Source organism: Chroicocephalus ridibundus, chromosome 7 (assembly GCF_963924245.1).
Source record: "Chroicocephalus ridibundus chromosome 7, bChrRid1.1, whole genome shotgun sequence".
Taxonomy (NCBI): domain Eukaryota; kingdom Metazoa; phylum Chordata; class Aves; order Charadriiformes; family Laridae; genus Chroicocephalus; species Chroicocephalus ridibundus.
The window spans coordinates 16,410,663-16,435,880 of record NC_086290.1 but is presented as its reverse complement, the minus strand read 5'-3'; the positions used below and the strand labels follow the sequence as shown (position 1 = coordinate 16,435,880).

Genomic DNA, 25,218 nt, shown 5'->3' with positions numbered 1-25,218 from the left:
CCCCCTCGCATCCCGGGAATGCGAAATATCGCTGCTGCGAGCTGTAAGGGTTTTCCGTCCGCCTGCACGCTCAGGATAGGCAGAAACATGGCATCGGATTCAGCTGGGAGAGGGGAGGGAGGGCAGGGCGCCGCACGTTGGTTTTAAATATGTAGATGTTTATTGTTTCAGCAGGAGGAGACCGGCTTTCTACGGTGTTTAGGTTGTGCTTTATGCGGCAATTTCAAGAGCAGTACGGTATTTTGCGATGGCGCTAAATATGTAACCTCAAAGATGGTGAGGAAAAGGAGATGGGCGCTTGCTTCCTTATCTTCTAACAGCACAGCATGATAGTCGCTACTTGCTTTACTGACCTTGAACTCCAGATTGTGGAATGGTGGTAAGGCAAAAACCATACTGTCTTTGTAGATTGTGCCGATGTCTGCTGAGGGAGGGCTTTTTTTTTGAATCCCGGGAGCCCTTTCGCTGCTCTCCACCCAGCCCCGTGCCAGCAAAAGGTGCCAGGAATATGCAATGGATACTTTTCATGTTCATCTCTCTGGCATGCTGCATCTGATGCCAGATGCCTGCTCTGTGTAGGGATTATCGGACGTTTTACGCAGGGACATTGATCAGCTGCTTTTATCTCAGGCACGCTCATCTTGGTTTTCAGTGATTTGCTGTGGGATGACATTGACTGAATAAGGACTGGTGCATCTTCGAGGGAGGGAGGGTGATCTGCCCACTGCTGCTCTTGTTGCCTGTGAGTTATCTTTAGCAGCTAGATTTAATCTAGGAGGTTTGGGATTGGATGCAGTGCTGGCCTGAGCCTTGTACCAATCGCTGACACTGTTACAAAATGCTGCTGGGTCAGAATGGCAACCCAAACCTGTTGGGCCTAATGTTGCACATGCTGCTTCCCCTGGTTTAAGGTCATTTACTGAGACTAGAAGCATGCTTTGGACTTGCCTGATTGCTTGGAAAAAATAGCAGATCCAGTATGGAACTGGCTGCAGCAACCTGGCTGTCCTGGCTTCGCTCCATTCATGAGAGTGAGCGTGGCCACATCCGTGTTTTTTTCCCCTTACTGTGGTTCCAGGAGGGGACAGGACAGGAAATCTGTCTCCTTATATCTGCTCTACCTGAATTTGTCGTAGATGCTAAATTCGTTCTGTGTTAGCCACCAGATGGCAACCATCTTAATAGTTAATATTAAAGGTAGGTGGTGAAGGCTGAGCTCCTGGCCTGCTGATGAAGTTATTGTATTTAATGGTGCAGCTTGGAGCCAAGTGTGGCCTGCCAGGCCCTTCCTCGGCTTCTTATCAGAATACATACAGGTTCTTTTCCTAGGGGAGAGAGTTTTCCACAAGTTCCTCTCAACTGGCGATCCAATTCACTTCCTTGCTTATTCCCTGATGGTGATTGGTGGTGTGGGAAAAACAACAACAATAATAATTGAGAGTTTAGCTGTATATTGCAGGTAACTTGCATGATCTGAAATCAGTTGTTTGTCTCTTTACACAGGAAAAAATACAGCTTTTTTTCCCCTCTAAGGAGAAAAGCAAAACAAAACCCAAAGCACTTGCTTAATAACCTCACACAATTTCTAGGCCCTTTGGCTGTTGTTATCCTCAAATGAAACAACTTTGCTCTCTGGGCTCTCAAAAAAGCAGTCTTGCTTAATTGTCTGTCTGGTTTCTTCATATTGCTGCAGCTTCATCAGCTTCATCTCTAGCAATTCCTCTTTTGTGGAGTGGTAGGTGCTTTACCCTTGTCTCTAAGGGACAGAGTTTCACTGAGGCAAGCGTGTGAATGTGAACTTTCAGCTCGTGAGGAAAGATAGAGCTGAATATGAAGTGAAGAGGAAGGCACCAGCAGTTATGGCACTACACCGGTGCTGGTCTTGTAGTACTTTGTTTTAAACTGTGTTACGTGATACTATGTATAGCAGGAAGGGTAAACCGTGTGTCTGGAGACAAGGACCAGGTGTTTAAAAAATATTAAAAAAAAAAAAAAAGGTAAAGGTGAGCAGAAGTGTGCAGAGGTAGATCTGGGCACGCAACAGACCAAGCGCTTAAAGATGTATCAGATTTTGGTGAAGGGATGCTGAGTGCGGTTGAACTTTCCTTTTTGAGGCGAGTATAATTTGAGGCTTAAAGAAGCTGACAGTGTTCCTTTTACGTATCCTCTTTCGATTTGAATCTAGGATAAAAATTCTTTCCTTCAGAGTGGTATCTCCCTCCCAACTTGAGCCCTGAGGCTTTGACTTCAGCAATTTCCTTCATGGTGAATTTAAGCCTTGTGTTAAGTAAAGAATGATGTCTTTTTGTTCAATGCAGAATTTGCACTGAAACACTGTACACATCCTTTTTTCCCTTCTGAGATGGCTATTATGTAAAGTATGTAAGATATTCCTTCAGAAGTACTGTTTGTTTTGAGCCTTTCAGCAAAACTATTGGCTATTTTTGGAAGATACTTTCTCAATTCCACAGGAAATGTGGGGCAGAATGGTTGCCTATGCTGTTTGCAAATGGGCTGCGCACCCTTTTAACCTCTCTCTCTATTCAAAGGTAGCCTCAACTATGATACTCGGTAATAATTTGCCCATTGTCCAGTGAAATATATCACATAAGTTGATGCCTCTGTCCAGAGCAATCCACCTAGAAGAAAGGACACATGCAACTGTTGCTAGCTCATATATCATCCTTTGCAACTAACAATTAGGTGATTTAGGCTGGAAGTCACAATTTGTTCATCCTGAAGGATTTTCAGACCAAGACATTGAGCTCTGAACCTTTCATAATTCTAAACTTCTTAAAATGGAGTAAAATTGTGATGCCTCCAATGACATGGTGTTTTGGAGAGAGCCTAGTGTTTGCAAGCTCTTTTAAACTTTGCCAGTAAGGATTTGAAGTTTTTTTGCTTTATGTCTGTAATTCATCATCTCACTTAAATTGCATGTTTCTGCGATGTGATCAATTTTTACCTTATACTTTTGAGTTTTTTAAAAATTTCCCCAATTTCCACAGTTCTTACTTTGCTCAAAGAGTGTCCTGTTTCCGGACGTGCCAGTCTGCACATGCACAGACATTTCTGCTTTGAACAAATTAAAACAGTGTCTCAGTTACTTGATGCAATCCTGGTATGAGGGTAACTCCTCTGCAAGGTTCCAGGAAGGGGTTGAGTTCAGGGAGCAAATGGATGGGGGTTCTGTCGCTTGACTGGCAGTGAGGGTCCTCGTCACAGAATCGAGCTCTTTGCTTTCCTCCAGCAGGTTGGGCAGAGATTCAGAGTGGAAAGAGGGTACTGGCTGCACGGGCACTGACTGAAGTTTTAAATTGCATACAGATTAATAGGCACATCTGAGGAGATGAATTGTAAAGTTGACATTAGAAAGAAAGGTTTTTCTTCAGGAGCTTTTTTTGCGTGGAGAGTAGAAAGAGATGAACTTACTTGTCCCTTGCTAGACTTCGACTGAGCATGGGAAGTTCCTATCCTATAGGAGCGGTGGTCTTTTGCTCTCTTCATTACAAAGCTGGGCAAAATGAGGAGTCTGTGTTCTTTGCCATGAATAGGCTGTCACATTTTTTCATATTTTTACTCTGAGGCACCAAAAAACCAAGGGATCCCCTTTTCTCTGTCCCCGACCAAAGGGGAAGACTTTGTTCCAGGACCTGTCAAGCTTTAGTTTGGACATCCAAACTCCCTTGTGTTAGAGGGTATCATTTAGGTTGTAGACTCTGCCACTGACTTGCTGTGTTGCTGTGAGATGTCACTTCTGCTTTCTGTTCTTGGCTTACTTTGTTTATCTCACCGATGTTTACCCACAACTTTGTTTACAAAGTTTCCCTGATTAAAACTTCTGTCAGAGCAAAGTTCCGCTCTCCTCTGTCTGCACAGTCCAAGGAGGCTGGGCTGTATTCCTGTCCCACAGGGCTAGTATGACCATAGTTATTGGCAGCCAGGCTTGCTGATGCTTATTCCCTGCCTGCTACAGTGCAAAAAAAGATTTATATGCCAGTAAACCAAAGGCTTCGCTAAAGAATTTGCAGCCCAGCAAGGAGAAATAACCAAGGACGCTGGCCCTAAAAAGGAAGTTGGAGGGCTGCTTTTGGCAGGCCCCTGTGACCTGATGTTCCAATGCTTTTTCCAATTAATTTGTCTCATGTAACAATTGTAGCAGCACAGGCTGGTCCAGAAAGGATCTTTTCCTTTCCCAGAACCTAAGGCTTTGTTTCTTTCCCCTTGTAATCCTTTGGTGGACATGAGGAGGTAGTGATTTGGGTGGAACATGGTTTGCAGAAGGCATGGCTTGCATTTTGTGTTTGCCCTGATTAAGACTTTATTTCCCCCCGATAAGACGTGCTCCAATAGGTGGAGCGCAGCAGATCAGAACACCTAGAATGAAATCTCAGCCCTGTTGAAGCAGGTGGGAGTCTATACCAATGAGCAGCACCCAAGAACCTTAAACAAAATTTAAATACAGCTGTCTTCAGGATTCAGCTGGCAGAGGCTGCCTGATCTGTAGCACCTCTGCAGATGGGGAGGGAGGCTTTATATAAAAAACGGTAGATGCAGAAAGCTCTCTTACTGAGCAGGAAGTATCACATCTACCTACTTGGGATGAGGGAAGTTCCTTATTGGTTTCCCTTCGGGATCCTTCTGTCTCTTCAGAGCTTCTATGGTTTTTGCTTTGCTTTGCCACCAAATCGTCCTCCCTGTGCAGTCTGCCTTGTTGTGCCAGTGAAATACAAAGAGCCTGAGGAGCTATAAGAGTTGTTCTCTTGCTGATCAGGCATGAAACTTCCTTTTTTTTTTTTTTTTTCCCCTTGGAGAACTCCCTAGAAGACAAAGAAAGGGCTTCTTTATGTCTTTTAGCTTGCTTTCTGAAGAAGGCAGGGCTTAGGTGGCAGGTAGAGTCTCAAAGGTCTCTTGTGCTTAAATGTTGCTGTAAAACAGACACTGGATGGAGGAGGGAGATCTGAATTAATGCCCCTAACGTACAGACAGATGATTCCAGTATGAGCTCAGACTGTATTACTGGGTATCAGATAATCTGCATGGGGCAGGGAGGAGGTGAAATAGGAAACCAGGCTCCACATGTTTTCTTGCCCATGGAATGGTTTGATTGGCATGGCGCTTGCAGTACCCGGCTGAAGGTGCCCCTCTGTCTGGGTGTTGGTGACAGTTTTCTTTTAAGAAGCAGAATCCCACAGATGGATGAATTTTCTGATTGGAAAAGGCCCAGACCTGTTCCTGGTCACTTTATCTTCCCTGTAATTTTGAGTCTTACAGCCAGTCCCCTTAAGTGCAGTTCTTGTGAGTTTGGATCTGTAAAGTAATAAGATCTTTTCAATGAAGACTTTTGGTGAAGCTTTAGGCAGGATGGAGTTAGTGTCACAGAACTCATCACTCGTCAGGGAGGGTGCCATCAAACCTGTCTGTCCTCTCCCTCCATCGAGCATACTGATTGTTAAGCAAGGTTTTGTGTTTCCAGGCACAAATGTTTTTTGCAATGTCACAAATGCTCTTGGCACGTGACTAGCAAATGGCATGCCCTAGCCAAGCCATTCAGGAAAGCTGTGTGCAGACTGAGGTGTTCAGCATCTAGCCAGACTGGGGCCTTTGGGAATAAGGCAAGTTTTCCTTTTGGACAGAGACACAAGACTCTGTTGCTTGGGACGAAAAGCTCTGGTTTTAGAAATTTTGGAGTGACAAGAAGGTATCTGAGGTTGACAGGTATTAGAGTGGCTATTTTTTTCCACTGTTGTGATGGTGACCAGACACCTGAGCTGCCTGCTGTGCGAGTTCTGCAACTTTGCAAGGATTGTCTTACAATCCTGGCTGTCTACCTGTACGCGCAGGGATCAGACTCTCTTCCCAGAAGTGCTGTAATGGCAACTTGACATTATCATGAAGATGGGCTTGATTTGCCCAAGCAGAGCAGACTTATAGCCCTGTTTTCTTCAACTTGCCACAGCTCAACATGCAGGGCTTCCTGTGTGGGCTGGCAAAGCTGGGGTGTGCGGACTAGCTGCTTCTGCTGTGGGATAAGACTGTATTAATGTTGACCAGGAGACTGTGCATTCTCCACCCCGGAGTGATGAGATGGGAATAAATATGAAATATGAGTAAAGCTTCCTCTGAGAGCTGCTGGCAGGTGGAATAGAGCATCAAGGTCCATTTTGACGTCAGACTGTGTTTTAGCCTTCTCTTGAGGGACCATATATTTGTTTTTCTCCAACACCTGCAATATTGAATGCATGAGTGCCAGCAAACCTATACCATTCTGACAGTCATACTGCTGAGCTAAAAGTGGGCAACTCTCACAGGAAGGTGTTGGAAGAGAGAAGAAAGTCATTTACGTTGTCTTGCTAGTTAAAAATCAATTTTAAATATGGTATTAGTTGAGTATTTAATATTGTCAGAACAGGAGTGAGGAACCTGTGCAGAGTTGCCTGAACTGTCAGCAGCAGTGCAAGGGTGAATAAATTTGGCAGGTGTTTTTTCAGCAGGTGCATGCAAGTGACTGATGGACCTCAGACAGTTCAGGTTTCCCTTGGAAGATCTCCTGGCTTTGCTAGCCTCTGAAGCTTCTTCACCTTCACAGAGCTGGCAGTACTGCAGGGGAGGTCCCATCCCTCATTCCTAGAGAAAAATTGGAAATAGCTAATTATTAGCAGAAAACAGGATTAATGACTTTATTTTTGTTTGTTTTAGGTTACATTTTTATTATGCCAGCTTGCTTACATAGTTTTGTTTCCTAGCTGCTGCTCAAGCAAGTACCTCTCCTTAGATTTGTAGTTCTGTGGTCTGAAGGAACAGCCCTGGTAAATGGGAACAGAAACTGTCCAACCTGAATAGGTTTTACAATTGTTTAATTAATTCCCACCTCCCCCTTTCCCCTCCCCCCCCCCTTTTTTTTTTCTGTCCTCAAAGTTCCTCCTGGATTATGTTGCATTCAGGAAGGGTTTGGACACTAGTTATATTTTGAGGAAGACTTGGAAGTCAGAGTTGGGGCATTACACGGACCTAGACAGAGGTCTCACAGAATCACCATGAAGCAGCTTTATGAAATGAGGAATAGGTGCCGTGTTTGCTCAGACCTCTGCAAGTACATATGTATAACGCAGATTTTTCTACTGCTTAGGCTGTGCTGCAGTAAACTTTGCTCAAAACTGTGGCTGGCAGGGTAAAGTTTTTGAAAGTCAGCATTTCCAGAGGGGTGCAGTTAGGAGAGTCATAAAAGCCAGACAGTGTTGCCTTTCTTTTTGTCTCTTTCTTTAGAAGAAAGGAGAAGTCTGGGTGGCAGTTTGTCTTTAATGTAGGCTGCCAGGCAGGATGTTTCGAAAGTGCAAACTTTACCAATAAGGAAGAAAGCAGTACTCAACAACAACTAATCCCTGTGTGAAAACCACTGGCCGCATTTAATCTCTTGATGATGCACGTGTATCAAAGTCTCAAGTACTGTCTTCTCTGCAAGGATTTGACAGGCAGACTCGGAAAGCTGGTAACCTGTTCTGAAATTATTTATTTTTTGGTAATTCTTCACTGATCACGTTTGGTTTGTGTACTTTAAGTAGGTTTAGAACTTTTTGTTAACCTTGCTTTAAGAGCCACACTAATTTCTCAATTCTTTTCAAATTTACCTTTTCAGGAGGGAGATTAGAGGCTGATGTAGCTGAAGTACAAACACTTTTCACTGGGCAGTTGCTAACACTCTGCTTTGAAACTGTGTTAGACAGAACTGCAATGCTTGTTTGCCAGCAGGGACCAAAAGGGACCTTCAATCGTACAGTAACTACAGTGTTTGAAAACACAACTAAAAGCATTTATGCTTTTTTTCTTTTTTCTTTTTTTTTTTAATTTCATGCTACTTAGCTTAATTGCATATTTTATCAGGCCAGAAACAACAATGCATGACTTACCTTCAAACTCAGCTCTAAGATGGGTATTTGCAGAGTGAATAAGCAATTATTTCCCATTGGATTTATTTGGAATGGTGCCAATGACAGATGTGAATGTATACGGAATAAAGTACAAAGACTGACTTTTGAAGAAAATGTAGATCTTGCTCCTTAACAGAAATGCTGGTCCTGTAGCTCTCTAGTACCGTTGTAGGCAATGTTACCCATTCCTGTAAGTTATAGTGGGTCTTTTGGTCCTACCAGCTCTGTGAGTCTGAGCGTGGAAGGACCAACCTTATTTCCATTCCTACTTCCTCAGCCATTGCCGGGAAAAAAAAGGGCAAAAACTTGAGGGGAAAAAATAGTATATTTAAACAATGCAGGGAATTCCTTTCCTGGAATTTGAATGCTCAGCTCATTAATTTTGAATTTTCAGGTAGTTGAGTGGTGTCTTGGGGAGATGCTTTCTTTCTTCTCCATCTGTGCGTGGAACATGACCCCTCTGGTTCAAACGTTGATTCTGGCACAAGAGACCAAAAAGAAAATTGATTGAGTTATTGTGGCAGAGGACAGCATGTTTCAAAGGTTACTTTGAAAAGATATTTTGGAAAAATTCTGGTGAGAAGGATGACGGGCTCTATGAGAGAAACAGTGCTCAGGAAAAGCTTAAATTCGTTCAGATTGAGAAATATACTTGTGTTTTGTGTTGAAACACTCCTTAACGTATAGGTTCCTCAGCGGAAGAGTGAGATGACTATTCTTCTGTGTATTGAACTAACTTCTACAGTAGGAGAATACTAGGAACTTTTTTCTGTTTAGACTGAACAGCCATTGCGAAAAGCCAAACCTAGCTGTGTGTTTATAAACTTGAGCCATTGAAAGAATGTATCCACTCGGATAATGTTTCCCTCCTCATGCATACAGACAGCATGATTATTTGTTGGTATCTGCAGTGCGCTTGTATTATATACTGCCAAAAAAGGCCATTCCCTATCCTGAAACAATTCCAATGTGAATATTGGACAGTCTCAGATAATTAAGATGCTTCTGGTTTGTTTCGGTAAAATTCTGTGTTCCAGAAGATTTAACAGCGTTTTCAGATATTTTTGCAGAGGTTTGCTAAGGATGGTTTTGTAGGCAAGGGTGCACGCCTATTTTTGAAAAACAAAATTTTTATGAAAATACATAAGCTGAGGAAATTGGAAAAAGAGATTGGCTTTTTATGGAGAGGACGAGCAGCTGTATGTGCCAGGCTGGGAGGGGAGGGTTTGGAGACTGTGGTGTGGTGGAGGGCTGTTAGAGGAAGTCAGAGGGGCGATGTGATGAATTGATTGTAGAGGCCTGTAGTGGTACGCTACATCCAATTGCTCATGTTCTGGGACTTGTCTGTGCATGGGTTGTTGCTAGACTAGAACTTTTTGCCAAGCTGGAGGCTTTTGCTCTTTTTATTCCCTGATCCTTGGTGAACATAAATAATTCAGGGAGGAAGTGTGCATTATCAGGGCTGGATGCCCTTATGATGAGGCTGTGGGTACAGTAGGTTGGAAGAGCCGTGTTGCTTTGCTGGATGAAGGTGATCGACACAGAGCTGAGGTGGTTTTAGATGAAATGTCTTCTAAGCTGTCAGTCCTGAGTCTCCAGTTGAGGCCTTAATTTTTGAGGAGGCTCTTTAGGGAGCACATTGCAGTGGTTTTTCTCTCCAAAGACAGTGTGGCCCAGATTCTCAGCAAGTACTCTGGCAAAGAAGCCGGTGGGCTCACACCCATTCGCAGCATAAGAACTTGGCCCATCAAGCCCAATTCTCGAATCTGCTGTTACTCATCCTCCAGCTCTTCTGAAGTAGAGGCAGTCCTCTCAGGTGGAAAGGAAAAAGAGCTGTTTAAAAGCTGCTTAGGAAGAACCAACAAGAACTGATCATCTGTGTTGCTCCTTATGTTCCCATTTCGATGGGACAAGCCACGCTCTGCAGCCCAACCTGGCTGTGGAGGGCACCATTCCTGAATCTTTCCCCCATGTCTGATCCTTTGCAGCTATTGCTCTCTGACTCAGGGAGTCCCAACAGCTGCTCCAAATGTCTGTGTCTCTTCCTTTGCGTGTTACTTGTTCCAGATCTGTCCTGCATTTGAGAAACTCCCATCCTTGTTCAGCAAGGTGGTCGTGAACACGTACAGGAGGTTTCCTGTCCTCTTAAGGGCTCAGCATCCAGCCTGTGCCTTCTGGAGTCCCTCTCACATCGTTCTGCCTTATAAGAGCTCCTCTGGCCCTCTCCCTCCAAGCACACACCTGCTCCTTTATCTCTTTCTCCAGCTCAGGCATGACCCCAAATGCCTTTTATGTTTTGTCCCAGTTTGGTTGCTTCATTTTCCATTAGGGCCTGCATAAAAATAAAAATACTTCTTGCAAATGTATCAGCGTTTAAAATGAGTGTTGCAGAGGAGGAGGTGGAGGACTTGAGAAGGGGGATTTGTGCAAACAGCATTATTTATGCTATCAGTTCCTCTTACTAGTGTTACTGTTGGCTATAGATAGGGTTTAATTAAGCTATGTTAAATGCCTACCCAAGTAATAGACATTGATGTCGCTGAAGTCCTGTTGCCTGGAATGTCATGTTGATGCCAGCTGAATTAAGTGATGCCATTTGGCCTTATTAACTACAGAGCTACGATGTAGCTACTACCCAGTTCCACAGTTGTGCCCACTTTTTTTGGTCTCTGATGTGGTATCTGTTTAAGGCTGGGGCAGACAGAAAGTAGGGTGGAAATTTACCTGCTTTCTTGGAGACTGTTTGACGTTTCCTGCTTCTTTGTTTTCAGGGTATTGATAGATACATATTCTCCCAGTCTCTGGTTTGCTGAAAAGTAGGAACTCTACGGAATTGAGTGTTTTTACCTGCCTGCTTTGAATAAGAGCAAACCAAATGGGGAAAAAAAAATGCCCAGAAAGTTATGAATTGGGCATGCAACTGCATATGGCCAAGATGGCTTGGCTGCACAAGCACACCTAATGGCTGTGTGTTCAGTGCTCTGTCTCTTGGGCAGTTATGTGGTAGAGTGGTAAACATGTGCAGCCCATGCACCTCAGACACTACAGACCAAGACTGAATGGTCAAGATGACCCTAATGGAGCTTATGTGTCTTCTGGTGAAGCTGTGAGTTTTCAGCACCTGTGGTATCAGGCCATCTGCTTAAGGTGTCAAGGTTGAAGCATTCAAAGTCTGAAAACTCTGGCTTAAGCTCTTAAGATTCTTAATCTCCCACGCTTCTCGAGGTAGGTGCCTGCTTCTTTCTCTGGATTTGTTCTGGTGGAAAAAGTCACTGCTTATGAATGGTTACCCCACTGTCCCGTTTCCTGCCCGGCGCACCTGCTGCTGGAGCGCTTTGTGTGAGTCTCCATCTGCTTGCCTCTAGATAAAATCTTGTCTTTGTCAGACCAACAGTTTGAACCGACCCAGCCACTTTGACTGGGGCAGCAGTTGCACGTCACTCTTAAACCACATCTGCCACCGACATGTGTCATCTCTAGTTGCTTCTTTTCTCCTCCTTTCTGCATGCTGCTGCCCCATTACCACCTGTCTGATTGTGCTGCTTTACCTGTTTTTCTTTCAAGCCCATCCTCACAAATAGGTGCATTCCATAGTAAGTTCTGGATGGGGTAGACTGGAGAGGGAACAACAAGCACAGGGACAGAGGAAAGACTAGCAATCCAGGGTGCTCAAGAGAAGATCTGCCCCGAGGTAAGGGTAGAGTGGAGGTAAGACAAAGTTTGACCCGAGGCAAGAATGTCTGAATCAGCAGGACCATGGGGCAGTGGGGTGGTGGCTGCGCTGGGCTTCTTCCCCAGCTCAGCTCAACTAGACCTATAGCTAGCACCCGACCTCTTAATTTTACGTTCCTCTTTCCTTTATATTCTGACTTTCTGAAACCCCTGTCTGAAGGATATAAAATAGATGAGGAAAAAATTGAACGTGAAGTCTAAATGACATTTGCCAAGGTTTGTTTTTATTCTCAGAAGCTTATGTGGTGAAAAAGCAGGACATTTCCATGTTCTTCTTAAAGATAAATAGGTGGATGAAAAGTAAAGGCTAGGAGAGGGATATATCCATGCTTTCTTTTTAACTGCTAAAATCTGTCAAACAAAGGAAAAGATAAATAAATAAAAAACAACATGCTTTCCTAATAAACATTCACAAAGCAAGGCAAGCTCATGCATTTATAGAAGGGGGAAAAAAAAGTGCACTTAATAACACAGTGAGTTAGACCTGGAGGGAAGATGGTGTATCAGTCAAATGTTTGGGGGTGGGAGCATAGATATATGTAAGGAAGAAAAAAAGCAAGAAATCATTCTTGTTTCAGTTTCTTGTATACTGTCGGTTATAGCTGAGAACCAACCCGTGAATTTATGCCAGGGTACAAGATTAGTGCACGGGTTGTACCTATTGTACAGGGCAGGCATAATGCAAAATTGCCTAAAGAAATGAGAAAGAGGTATAGGCGTAACATAACAAGATTGAATCAGCAAACGCAGCAGGAGCCTCTAAAAGGAACCTGGTTTTGAAGGTGCTCAGATGGCCTAGGGGTAGACAGTCACTGAACTGCATGCAAGTGTGCGAGCGTAGCACTATGGAGACCAAACTATGATGTCGTGTCAGTGAGAAGAGAAATTGCTTTTCTATGTTGTCTGTCACAGCACCACTCCTGCTATATCGTGACTTAATTTGACCTGAATGATGCCAGAAGCTAAACTGCAAAAACTGTGGGTGGGAGTTGGAGGGAGAAACAATGTGAAAATATTGAAAACAGTCAAGGGGCTAAAATTTTCATATAAAAAAATCCTTGAAAGTCAGGATTTGGGTCAGTGCTATTTACACATCAGGGGCCCCAGCCAGTTCACCACCTCAAGACTTGTCCCTCTTCTAAGTACCCTCTGTGGGAGAGGAGATGGTTGGTTTGAGTCTGTCAGTTATGTACTTAAAAGCACCTTTCTGCTTAACTGATTTGCCATGTGCAAAGGTGGTGAGAGGTAATGCTTGCAAAACATCCGGAGAACTGAGGATTTATTTGTGTGGTTTTGTAAACATGCTGTAGAATTGCCTTGAGGAAAATAGCTCTTGCATCCTGGAGATGTACTGTGTATCTTCCTAAACTGCCGGTACGGCGCTCTTCTTGTGGAAAGCCATCCTTCTAAAAGCTGATATTAGAAATATAGAAGGTGCATTAATTTTCTTTTGCAACAATGAAAACAGATTCTTAAGCTAGATCTTTTGCTTCTACTCAAGATTTCGGTTTCGATCCAACAACTAATGTTCACCTTTTTTCATGGCTGGCTTTTTTTTTTTTGCTGTGGTGTTGGGTCAGTCTTCCACTTGTACTGGCCTTTTTGTTGTGTGAGAGCAGTTTTGAAGGGGTTCGTGTTACATCTTGGTCATTTCTGAAAGTCACTTGCGGGATTTTTATCTGTACTTAAGTAACCACAACCTTAATGTTAGTGCCCTGCCTTTACAATTAAGGCTCTCCCATCACCCCCTTTTCATTTTGTTTCGTTTTGTTTCTAACTTAAGTGGCAACAAAAATCAGTTGTTACTGTCAAATGAAAAAACTTTGTCTTCACCCTTGATTGCCAGGCTCCTGACTGAATTCATGGCGAATCCCGGAGCTCGGGCTGGCAGACATGGCTGGAAAAGCTCCCCCCTCCCAGCCTGTTCATGTGCATGGTAAGCTGACTGTGACTTACTGCACGTAAAGGGGAATGAGGAGTGAGGCTGCGGCTGCACAGATTAAAGAAATCCAACTGATTCTTTTTCTGGGACAAAAGAGAAAGCAAAATGATGTTGCAGTTCCTTGCCACCTTTTCATGGTATTTGATGGGTGCTAACAGCAGCTTTCCTTTTCTGCTGGTTCATGTTGCACCTGTGCAGTTTCTCCTGCAATAGGTGCCAAAGCCTCTTTTTCAGTTCCTGCTCAAAGGTGAGCGCTACCACGGGGCAGTTAATGTTCAGAAAAGCAGTCTGTTGTGATACTAAAAGAGTCTGAGTGGCTTCTCCTTCAGTATCCTGATGGATTGACTTTGACCACTGCAGTACAGTATGGATGCCAATGACCTGAACAACTTACCCAGGAAGGAGAAAATGATGCTGATAGCGCTTCTCAAGATGATTTTCTTCCACACAGCGATAAATGATTCATCCAAAGTCACTCTTAAATTAGGTGAGAAGATGCCCAGGGTAGTTGGGGGAGGGAACGCTTCAATTCAGGATTGCAGTAAGTTGCTATCAAGCCAGGTATCCTTTGGTATGCCAGGAAGATCTTTCAGCAAAAGTGTCCTTCTGCAGTGTTCATGTCCTGTTCTGGGGAGCTGACTCCATAAACGGACTATTTGGAGGCTCCGGAGCGTAATATTCCCAATTACATTACCTGCAGGGTCACCATGCCCTCTAATGCAGCTTGCAGCCAGAGAGTGGCTTTGTCCTGTCATAGTTATATGCTTAAAGAGCATTACTCTGATTATCCAGGAGGGTGGATTAATGGGAGTTGATGGATAATTGGAGGAAGGGAGAGGTGCTCGGGAGGTGAATTTGAGTTGGCAGACTTGTTATGCAAAACAGTGCAGTCTGCTTGTGAAAAAGTAAACCAAAGAAACAGGTCTGGGGAAACTGTCCTGCCTTGAGGAGCTTGAGGAGGCAGATAGCAAGGTGCTTGCATGGGAAGTTGGGTCATTAAAATTGTCACTAGTGAGTTGTGATTGTGTTTAAGGTACTCAGTAAATCTTCTGGAAGAAAATGAGGAAGACAAGATATCCTTCTGTCCCTCCAGAACTTGGCAGCTCAATTTAGCTCCAAAACATCTGTGTTTTCTAGTTCTAGCCCTCTCCCATGGTGTAAGAGAAGCGGAGTCCTACCTGGTGGGATCATAAATGGAAGTCAGTTAGATGTTGCACAGCAGCTGTGAGTGGGCAGGGGTGGTGAGGAGCTGCCTGTCCCTGTTGTGGGCAGAGGAGGCTGTGTGGCAGAAGGGAATGAAGGAATGACCTGGCCATCAGGAAACCTTTTGATGTCCAGTGGCTGAGAACAGCAGTGTGTTGGGAGTTGTACAAGTTGTTTGATGAGGAAGAGGATGGAAATGTTCTCCTGGTCACAGGAGAAGATCTGATTGTGTGGAAGGAACAAATGTGTTTTAGGGACCTGAATAGGATCCAACTGTACTCTGGGTAATCTGCACTCTGGGGCTTCCAGAGGAAGGATAAAATGAGACTTTCTGCAGGGGAAGTGACACTAGTGCCAGTTCTTACCTAAAAGAGTGCTACTTTAGAAGGACAGGAAAGAAAGGGATTGCCAAAGAAATCCCTAGAGAGTGATGGTCTGCCTTGTCTTTCTGGAGTATGTGTTTGTAGGGACTGAGTCCTACCCTTGAACAGGCTCTTAACACCACTGCTGACCTTGGCAGGGGCTGCATGTGCAATGCTATAACCCTGTCTGTCCTCAGAGCCCTGGCAACACAGATACGTGTGCCCCCCTGGTCCAGTGAAGTAAGAGTAACACAAGTTGGTTTCCTGGGTGAGTTAAAGTTTCACCATCATGAATGGGACTGTGAATGAAAACGAGGATGGGTCAGTGGAGTGGCAGGCCTTGGAAATGAAGTCCTTCTTGAGAGCCTGCACTACTTGCCTGCCAACCTCCAGTGATGGGCAGCGGGAGGCAGAGGGACAGCTGACGGCTCTGTTGAGGGAGGTACCCTGCAACTCATTCTTCAAGCTTGGGGATGGCATGGGTCCGAAACCAGTCATGCTGTAGATGTGGAAGGGTATCAAAAGCATTGATGGTATTTTTAGCCAGAATGATTAGGGGCGAGGGTTGAAGGGGACAGAAAAATTTAGCTATTCATGCATTTTTCTCCTGATGCTGAGGAACCAGGTGTCCTCGTCAAGGGATGACTAATTCCTTGTTTCATGGAGCGGAGAACAAAAAGCAAAGCATTTCTTTTTTCCTCATCAGATAAAACAAGTACTTGTTTTTAGAGGTGAATTTTTCATGCTTGGAATCTGCTGCCTTCCTTCTCTGTTCCCCCTTGAGCTGTTAGTTGATCTGTGTCACTAAGACGTGTCCTTTAATGCAAGCGTCAGTTCCCTCACACATTGTAAAATCAGACTTGACTAATGTCCCTTTTTCTTTAAATTAAGAAAAAAATAGATGTCGGAGTGAGGGAACCCTGTTGAAGCAGAGTGTATTGTTCAGTTGCTCTGGTTTGTTATTGTAGGGTTGCTTATCAGAGCTGGGCTGTGAGTATTTACCTAAGCCTTTCCTGTTTGGTCCCCTGTCTCCCCCACTCCGCGCCCCCCTCTCCCCCGCCAGATCTCTTCTGTGGTGAAGCAGCTGGGGAAGATACGAGAAGGGGAAACCCGGGGTCTGAAAGATGTGTAGACTCTTGTTCCATGCTTAAGTGCTCACTCTCTGGATGATGAAGATTAAAAAAATGGAAGAGGGTGTGTGTGGCAAGAAAACAAATTCTTCCTTCATTTCTTCCCCCTGCTGCCACAGTCCTTAATTTTCCAACTGTAATAACCTTCTGATGATATTTTTAATCACAGAATATTGTCCCCAGTGGTAATGGTAGCTCTTCTGCCAACCCCATGCACATGTACTAACTTGGATAGAATTTTTTAGTGTGTTATCCTGAAGCTGTGGCCAGGATAAGCAGGGATGTTAACAAGTGGCTGGAAACTTGAGGGAGATGTATGAAAACAGAATCTGTTTTTGTGGTGACAGGCTGAGAGATGAAAATTCATGTATAATGCTTTCTGCTGGCTTTGCAGTCTGGCTGCACTGCTTCCTTACTAAAATCCCTTGATCTGCTTTCTGTTTGCGATCATTCTCTCTAGTGTTTCTTCTAGCTGTCAGTCAGGGATGGCTCGCATTGATTTTTGCCATTTGTGTAAGGGGAAAAAAAAAAGGTGCAAGTCGGGATATCCTCTGCTGAAGTCAGCTCTGGCTGCTCTGGGAGAGTCTTGCAGGGGAGAGTAGAGGAGGAGGAGATGATGATGTGAGGTCAGTCAGTTCCCCTGTCCTTGTGGCACGTGTCCATGAGGCATGCTGGACTGATGCAACTCATCTCTTTGGGCCTCAGAACTAGTTCTAGCTAGTAACACATGGATGGCAAAAAAAAAAAAAAAGAGAGGCTTGGAGAAACTGTTGTGTATTTACCTGTGTTAGTATATCCTGGGACTAATATCTATGCATCCTGGGTGATTCAACCCTGTCTGTCTCAAGCAGTAAATCTCAGAATTACCATGTGGGAATGTTTTTTTTTGAACCCTTTAGACTGGCTTTCACTGCACAGTTGGTGTCCTTGCTTTTCAGAAGGAAAAGACCCCATGTGGCTGAGATTCAGCCTATGCAAAGCTGACTCAAGGTTGCAAAAGTAAACAGAAGCTTTTCATCCTGCCTTTACTATCACCCAATTCTTGAAACCTGGAATGCTGAAAGACAGCCAGGAAAACAATCAACATCTTTGTCTCCTCCAGCAATAGCTGGGCTTGCCTATGTGTCAGAAATCTTATCTTCTTAGTGTGTACTGATAACACAATGGTCTCAGCAACAGTAAGGAACAATGTTCAGGAGTTGTGAAATCATGCGCTTGCTTTTATCGTGCCCCCTCAGGGACTATGTGAGAATACTAGCCTCGCTAGGATAGAAAGGAAAGGTAATGATATGGAAAGGCATTCTGATTTGTACAAAACCAAACAGAGCATCTGTGATTAAGGCAATTTTTCAATGCAGCTTTTCCTGGTTTTGAGGGGAACTGTGATAATTTCTCCATCTCTTCTGTAATAAAGGTTAATATTTAGTATTGACCTACATGTAATTTAGGGTTGTTTCGTACCACTGTGGCACACTCCTTGTACAGCCACGGGCAAGTTACTTGTTCTTCAAGAGGTCTCATTTTGACATCTGCAAATGATAAAGAGGAAGTGATTCTGTGTTGGGGTGAAAAAAAAATAAATCTTTGAATACAGGCCTACTTGCAACAAGCCATTGCACGTAGCCTGTTTTCCTGACAGTGCTGTTATAATGCAGATAAGACTGTCCTGCTCTCTGTAGCAGAAATCGATTAGGCTTGTGTTGTCTGTGGTGCTGACGATTGGTAGAGACTCGCTTTCAGCAAGCATCTTTGGCTTATTTATGTCCCCGTTCTGGAGGCTGAGATGAGAAAGAAAGTGGGGTTTTTTTGTGCTTGCAGTACGCTGGGGCAGCACCAGTGTTTTTCTATGATGCACTTGTTTCTTTTGATACAGAAGAAGGTTCTGAGTTTGCTTCCAAGGAAGATGTCCTAGCATTTCACGCACGCTGGTGGGTGCATGTGGAAGAATAGCTGCAGCTGTATGCTTGTGCTTCACAAGATATTGGCGATCAGCGCTGACTATGCATGCATTTCCTTCCTTTCATCTGTTTAGCAAAGAACTTAACTTCTTGATAGCATCAGCTGCACATCATTAAAGTTTCTCCTTCCAATCGCATCATCCTTTCAATCCCACACAGTAATCTCCAGCCATCACCGCACTTGGCAGGAAGCCAAGTGCGTAAGAGCCTGGATGCCCTCATCAGACAGCTACCAAGAAGGGCTTTCCCAATGAGATCCAGGGGAAGCCCTAGGAGCCTACTCATGGTGCTGTGCTCCCAGCTTCTTTTTGTTGTTGGAAAAAGTGCCCCTGCTTTGACTGTATTTTCCTGCTCTTGGAAAAATTTAAGCAAGCTGCCACATCCAACAACTCAGTCTTTGGATTTTCTGTCCTCTAATTCTAGACCAGCCAAAACACAGGCAACCCTTCCTCTTCCAAGCTAAGACTTCTTTCTCAGGATCCATGTTGTTCCACAATAATATCTATTTAGTTGTTGTTCTAGATCCTTCTTGCTATAATTTTTCTTTCTCTTCACATCATTAACCTTTGCCTGTGGCAGCTGTGCAATCAGACCAGAATCCAAATGAAGCTGCCTCTTTGATCCTAGCCTGCGTTTAATAATAGGGTTGTGGTTGTTACTGAGGAAAGAACATATCAAGGTGCGTTGGCTCTTCTCTTATCCAAAAGTTTAATTAGAGATTTGGGCAATATACAATAGTCTTTGTGCTCTGGAGTGGTTGTATGGAATTAGGGACCTGGGATACTCAGGAGTGCATGTCCTGCTCGGTAATACCTGTTACACTTGGTACTTAAAATACTTAAATGAAAGGCATGTGGTAGATGTGACACTGAGTTCATGATACCTGTGAATCCTCTGGATTTTGACTTTTGCCTTCCCATAAGTTATCCTGTTTTCCTGGGAGCATTTGATGCATTCTGGTACACAATCCAACTGGTTTTGGCTGCCCCAGAGCTGGATGTTGTTTCTGTGGAGTGGCTAGATGCAGGTTGGGTACACAGAAGTGCTTTGAAGTTTTGCCATTACAGATTTATCTCCATAATTTTTGGTCATACTGTGTGTGGCTTAGAATAGGAGATTCACGCTATTTTTTTAAAACACTTGAATCTCAGTGAAACCTTGAAGCATTATAGAAAGTGTGTAAAAACTGAGGTTTGGAAAGGCTCTTGGTGAGAGAAGCCAAAGTTTTCAGTAAATAAAATGGTTCCTGAAACACTTTGAATTTGAATGAGTTTGTCTGAAAATGTGATTGATTTATCTGCATCTCCCTTGTACAATTAAGAGTTTAAAAAAAATTTGAAATGCCAAGACCAGAATTTACCAGCTTTTCTTGAAATAGAAAAAGGCTTGGCTGTGATTCTCCCTCTTTAGAAATGGGAGCGAATTTTTAGTTCTGTTGAAATACAAGTTTGGCAAGTGGTGTTTTCCAGGGACTTCATAGATAGAAACGGTACACAATTCTGTTCAAACCCAGGCACTGAATCTAGTCCTTTAGCGAAAGATCCACCCTCACAGTTGGTGTGACTTAGTGAAAACAACGGCCCAACGCTTTGTTAAGAGGGCATAAGTAGGCACGGCTGCTAGGAAAATCATTTCCACCCCTTATGAGCCAGGCTGGGACATCAGAAACTACTGGTTACTTTTAACTCGATCTGTATTGCTATTTCTAATTGAGGTTCATTTCTCAATCCTGTTCAGCGTATGGCCGCTCAAATTCTTGGGTTAGCGCAAGAGGGACACAGTGATGTAGAGGCAGGAAAGAGAGTGGTAAATTAGACTTTTTCAGTGGCCTTATTGGGAAAGCTTGTATTCATGAAACTGTGGCCTCTCCAAAGATTCCTCTGTGCTTTGGGGAATTCTCCAGTCCAAGGCAAATTTTCTTTTCATCCCCCCAAGCAGGATAGTTCTGTTCTGGAAATGAGGGTGGAGGAGATGCTCTATTCATTTGTGCTGGAGAATGTACTTCAAATGAAACTCCTATTGTTTCTTGCAGGAGATTAATTAGAGCAGAGCTTTCACTCTGGAAATTGTGACAGATTGCACACCTGGAAGTGATTAGGTGGCAGTACTTTTGAATGCTTTGTATGTATAAGCTGTCTACAGAAGATAGCTTCCACATCTTCTAGCCAGTGCCTGAAGGTTTTTAGGATTCTGGCTTCTTAAGAGCCCAGGACCCTTTGACATGCAGCCCCCCTGCCCTCAGTGCAAGCCAGAAGTGCACAGAAGGTAGAAGCAGCCCAGCCTATTCTTTCCTGCCCCATCCTGTTTACTAGCGCTGCTGGAATCGATCCCTGTTGATTCTGGCGCAGCCGTGCTAAAAGCCACAGGGGGACAAAAGCTCCTTTTGTTGGGAGCTGCAGCCAGGCGCATGGACGTGCTTCTCTGCATTTGCCTCTTTCCCGGGGTATCACGCAGTGATTTCGCTGCTGCCTGGGATGCGTGTCCCTCAGCTTGGTGTTGCCGCACTGGCCAGGGAGTGTTTCCCGCTGTCGTCTTCTGGGAGAGGGAGGAGAGAAAAGGCATGTGTAAAGTGGCGGTTGAGGTTTGCACAAGACGAAGTTAAATATTGGGTGAACATGACCCTTTATAACCAGGTCCAGATAACAAACGTGAATAAATAGGGAAAAATAGACTTTGCTCCTTGTTCTCTTCTGTCTTCACTCTTAAGGATACTTCATGCAGCTAAATCTCAGTTGTGTGGGTTTTGGGTGTTTTTGTTTGTTTGTTTGCTTTTAAGACCTGTCTTTGTTCAAGCAGTACTAGCATTTAATATTTCTGAAGCTCTGCAGGCTGCACATCACTAATACTAAAGTGCAGTGGTTGCTGGGGAGAGGAGTTGTAGAAAAAGGTTGGAATTGGAGGCATGAGCTGGGGAACATCTGCCTGGTGCAAGAAGTTCTCCTCCCTTTTCAGGTTTCTGTTCCCCTTGGTGGGAGCACTCCAGTTCCTCTCCTTTCTTGGGTATGGTTGCAGAGCTGTTTAAGGAGGGGGAAGCGGAACCTGCGGCAGGATAGGATCCAAGCATGGAGGTTTTATTCTGTGCCCATGACTGGTGGGGAAGGGAGGTGGCAGGGCATGTCACTTGCCAATGAGATCTCAAAAGCTTACATTTAATCTTTGAAACACTGTCTCCCATGCCCAGCAGGTATCTGCAGCATCATCCAGTGTGGTGGGGAATCGGGCAGCTGCTGCAGCAACTGTTGATGGCAGCCTCAATGCCTACATCTCTTTCTCGCAGGTGATAATAGAAGTAGTTAGGTGATGGCACTTGCCTCATGGGAGTGAAGGCACAGAGTGGTGTGCACATGCCATGTGTGTTTTCCTGAGCTATTAGTATGGATTGCAGCAGCCATGGAACACTTGCTGGTTGCTGTCATGATTCATTTTTATTAAAATCATGCCAAGCCAAATTTAGTATGTAGGAGCTGCCCAGGAGGCTGATGTGACTGTACTGGAAAGACATCTGTGTGGGTTAGCACGCGTCACGCTGACGCCCTCTGTACCGAGGAGGGAGGTATGTTTTCGCCTGCTCGTAGCAGTTCACTGCAGTCACAACACGTGTGTTGCTGAACGTGAAGGTTAGTGGCTGGATTAGGAACCTTACTGGATGTATAACATGGGATGTGCCATGTTTGGACAGCTGTATTGGCAGACCTGGCATGGCTCTGTGTTTGGGGATCAAGAAAGGGATGTTACTCAATTCTCTTGACTTCTGCCTGGGAATTATAGAAAACAGAGAAACCTTTATAAGGTTTTTGGAAAGAAAGCTTCTCATCACTATGGTTCTTTTGTTTTTTGTACCGCTCACTCCAGGTTTAAGTCTTTATTCATAATTGGAGTAGATTGTCTTGTTATAGTCTAATGAGGTGCTTGTTCTTTTGTCAGATACACCAGGTACTGACTCCTGTTGAAGGGGTTAGACCTGGCAGACTCTGAGTTGTGTCTAAGGTGAAGATTTTTCTTCATCCCCTTAGCTGTTTGGTCTGCGAATGTGTCAGTGGGGTTGAAGGAGGCTCCCTTAAAACCATGATGAGGAATATACCTATGAAAAGATCTCAACTATGCTCTAGATGAACTAGAGCAGGGCTTCAAACCTTTTATTGAATCATGGGGCTTTAATTTTCTTTTCCAGGAGCCTGGCCTTCTCTGTAAATACCAAATATACAGCTTGCTTTCTATGGTTCTTCTTCATGGGCCTTGAAGTCTGCAGACCACATGCTGAAAATCACGCAACGTTCTCTTATGTTTATTACCAGAACTGTAATTGCAAACCAGTATCTTCTGGCCTTGCTGTCTGTTTAACTCCCTGTGCTGTTTACACTTTGAGATTCTAAGCAAGTAGTAACACGTAGGCAGGCACCTATAGTCCCTCCACATGTGCTTGAGTTACCCTCAGCTTGCTTCTCTGAGCAAAGAGTTTTCAACTTCCCTCTTTTGAAAGGGAATTTAATGTAAAAGCTGAAGTCTGTGGTATGGCAATAATTCTGTGTGCTTCCACTTGAGCTTTCTTCCTGCCCCCTATTCTGAGCCTGATCTTGAGAGTAGCTCTCGGTGCACAAAACAGTTCTGATGTACACAGGTTGGCTGGTAGATACGAGCTTTTCCTTCCATTCACTCTGCTCCTCTCCCACCTACCTTTGTTCCAGGTGGCCTGTCACCTTGTGACTAGGACTCCGTGGAAACAGTAGCTTACTTGCCTTTGATTAATGTTACAGACAGGACTTCAAATGTTATCAGGCTGGAAACAGCAGCACTTGATGGCTTCTGTAGCGCACAGTATCTGGTTACTCATTGTGCAGGGAGGTCTCAAGGACAAGCAGCCTTTCTTTCCACTGCTGCTTCCACTACCTCCTACCCCCTCCTCTTCCCCCCCCGCCAATTTCTCCTCACCTTTCCCTAAATTCTTCCCTTATGGTTCACCTGAAAATGAAGGAGAGAACAATGGAAGTGTCGGCTTTGCTGTCCTCTCGTTGGCAGGAGGTTTTGGGATGTAGACCTGGGCATGGCTGTAACTCTTGGCAGCAATAGCTGTTCAGAATAGCCTGATCACTGGACAGAGGTGCCTCAGAGGTGCTATCCTGATAGAGCCGTGGGTGCTGAGCTGGCCAGGGATCAGGGTAAGAACAGGCATGGAGTAGGATGCGAAAGTGGTGTGTGTCAGCCCTGAGGACGATGCATGGGGCAACAGCTCCGTTCTTGGCCTCCTTCTCAAACTCTGACACTTGGTATGGCCTCTTTGGTCCAGGCATAAAGCTCACGATGCTGTGTGTCACTCAACTGAACCTCCTTTTCTTTGCTTGACAAATTTCTACATGCAGGAAAATTCTGGAGAGTCTGTACCCTCACGGGAAGATGTTTTTAGGGGTTTGCAAACTCAAAAGGTTGAACCACCATCCCAAAACGTAGCATGACTAGCAGACTGCTCACTATCAGAGTGAGTTCAGACCTTTATTTGGTTCCTAACATGGTCTCCTGCATCTGGGATCCTCTTGGCCCAGTCCTGCAGTGATCAGCACCTGATGTAGTAGATCTGTTTGTGGTGATGGCCTAAAACCTCAGTGGGGTTTTCTCTCCACTCTGAAGATGTAGGAAGAATGCTGAGAGGGTATCTTTCATGTGTCATAGAATCATAGAATCATAGAATTGTTGAGGTTGGAAGGGACCTTTAAGATCATCGAGTCCAACCTTTAGCCTACCCTGACAAGAGCCACTTTTATGGCTTTAAAATATGTGTCCTTCCTATTCTTGGAGGTACTTGCTTTATTAAAACCTTGCAATCCCCATTCAGGCCGTGTTGAACTGCTAGAAGCACAGTATGGTGGTGAGAGTGTGTCACTGTGCCCATCTGAACATGGGCAAAGCTAAATTGCCTGTTCAGATCTGGCTGCCAGAGTGGTGAGATGGCTTTGCACCAAACACTCCCTTCGTTGATCCCCCTGTCTCTGCCGAGAAGGATGCTTTTTGGCAATGCATAGTGGAGGTTGCTTGACTGATGCCTGTGTCTTCCTGGCTGTCTTGGTTCATCTCACCTCCTGACTGATAATTGCTTTGAGGGGCAATCAGAAGTGGTAACTAACTTCTGCAGCAACTCCCATGTGTCAACTGTGGCAACTTTCTGATGCTTCCTACAGTGCCAGATCATCTGTTGCTGTTTCTGCCTTGTTTCATGTGTTCAACCACTGCCCTCCCTCTTCTCCTTCAACATAGATCTGAACTCTGCCCTGTGGGGTTCATTCTCTGGGAACTGAGTTTTCCAAGTAGATGAACAAAAACCTTAAATCACTCTAGTCATTGAAATCTTAGTTCCCTTCTTTTGCTGGTTCTGCCTCTTCCCTGACTTAGCAGCAGCAAGAACAGGAACAGAATACGAAACCACCAGGATAAGGGGCCTGTGTATAAACAAAAGTCAATCTCAAGTTAACAATTGAGCAAATCCACTGCAAGGAACTGGGCAAGTGGAAAAGGTCCCTGCTGTATTTCATGTGTGGCACAAGGGAGGATGAACTGACTTGCACATAATCTGGAATAATAAATGCTTAAACTGTTGACTTTATAGTAAAGATTCAAACATGGTACTCCCTGTTCCAGAGGCAGAAGCTTTTCAAAAAGCTGTTTAGGATGCTGATTATTACCCGAAGTTGTACATGACTGTCTGGAGACAGTTAATGTTTAAATGAGGCAGGATTTAAAATAGGTAACTCGCCCTGTTTGGTTGTAGCAAAGTGTTTAAACACATCCTGCTGGATAGCACAAAAGCTTGTCTGTTCCTTTTTTGCTACTTGGATTTCATGTTAAACTTGCGGCAGAGCGAGTTGAATGGAGTGCTGGCATTTTAAGTGCTCTGCTGGTGAATCTACCTCAAGGTCACAGCTTGGTGCTTTTGTCACTGTGGTGGAGAACTGGCTTTTCTCTTGCAGTGCTGAA

General features: G+C 44.4%; 1 protein-coding gene across 11 annotated transcripts in view; it reads left to right on the top strand.

The window, feature by feature from the left end:
* BIN1 (bridging integrator 1) overlaps positions 1-25,218 on the top strand; it is a 101,622-nt gene that overhangs the window by 477 nt on the left and 75,927 nt on the right. The window lies entirely within an intron of this gene.